The following is a 1,360-nucleotide window of genomic DNA, read 5'->3' as shown; positions in this document are numbered from 1 at the left end:
ACCTGCAATCTCTGATAACAGCATTTTCATCATTGAGGGTGTTACAGGTCCAGCTGGCCGTGTTTATCTCGGATTCTGCATATCTCGGTTGCTTCTAAATGAATTTGCGCTTCTTGTGGGTAAGTGGAAATTTGAAAATATATGGTGAATATTTCCCTGCAAATCATTCACATATGCCTAGTCGTTAAATTTGTACAACTGCACAAATGAGATAATGGGAACATAGGAAAATAGGAACAGGAGTAGAACATTCAGCCCATCAAGCCTGTTCTGCCATTCAATGAGATAGTGGATGATGTCCGTATTGCTGTCTTTGGCTCATATCCCACCATTAGTTGACACAAATATTTCAATGTCATATATACAATTTATCTATCATCGATTTCAGTTTGCAGAAGAGAGTTCCACATTTCTACCATCATTTGTGAGTAGAAGTGTTACTTAATTTCACTTTTGGCTATAATTATTTGACTCTACCACCTGTTCCGAGATTCCCCAGTCAGCGGGAAAAGTTTTTATCTGCTTACAATGACATTTCCCGTTAATATCTTGACATTGTCGATCCAATCACACGTTATCATTCTAATTTCAATGGAATACAGCTCTAATTTGGTGATATGTCCCTGGATTCCGTGTGTCATTCGTAAAGTCATACGTTGCACTCACTCCAAGGTGAATATATCCGTCCGTCGTTGTAACAAATATACATATACACAGAAATGTAAAGGAAGGCTATAGCTCAAAATTGGTGCCGTGGGAATAATTTGTAACATTTTTCAGTGAGCGGCACAGAGACGATGGGATTAATGGCCTATTTCTGAGCTGTCTGATTCCATGTCACCTCGTTTATAAGACCTGTGGAAATTCCGGCTGTATGATGGGAGAACTGATGCCTCAGCGCATCATGGTGTGGCTTTAGTGGCGCAATTGGTTATTGCGCATTACTGATATGACAGTACAGGCGTGGACAATCCGAGGTTGTGAGTTTGAGCCTCACCATGGACAGGCAATGGTTTTGGTTGTGAGAATTCTAGCGACTTTCAAAGTACAATTGTTGTGTCCGCACTTATCAACTTATTAGCGGTTCCATGTGAGCATTTAGAATCCAATGTGCCACTATGTTTCAGGAGCAGTTGCGAGTTTCAAAGCGGAGCTTTAGTATTTCTTGTTTAGAGGAAGGAGTTGGCCGTATTCATTCATAAACCAGTGTTAACTGTGATGTTAAGAAAAATGTGCCAGAAACAGATTCGAATTGAAAGCTTTGACAAGACATTCGGTACACATGGGACGTTGTTTGAACTGACGGATTATCTGTACATGTTTCCTGCATCATATTCAACACGAGCAAGGATTCCCCTGT

The sequence above is a fragment of the Pristiophorus japonicus genome, unplaced genomic scaffold (genome assembly GCF_044704955.1).
Source record: "Pristiophorus japonicus isolate sPriJap1 unplaced genomic scaffold, sPriJap1.hap1 HAP1_SCAFFOLD_66, whole genome shotgun sequence".
Classification (NCBI taxonomy): domain Eukaryota; kingdom Metazoa; phylum Chordata; class Chondrichthyes; family Pristiophoridae; genus Pristiophorus; species Pristiophorus japonicus.
This window is presented reverse-complemented; position numbering follows the sequence as displayed.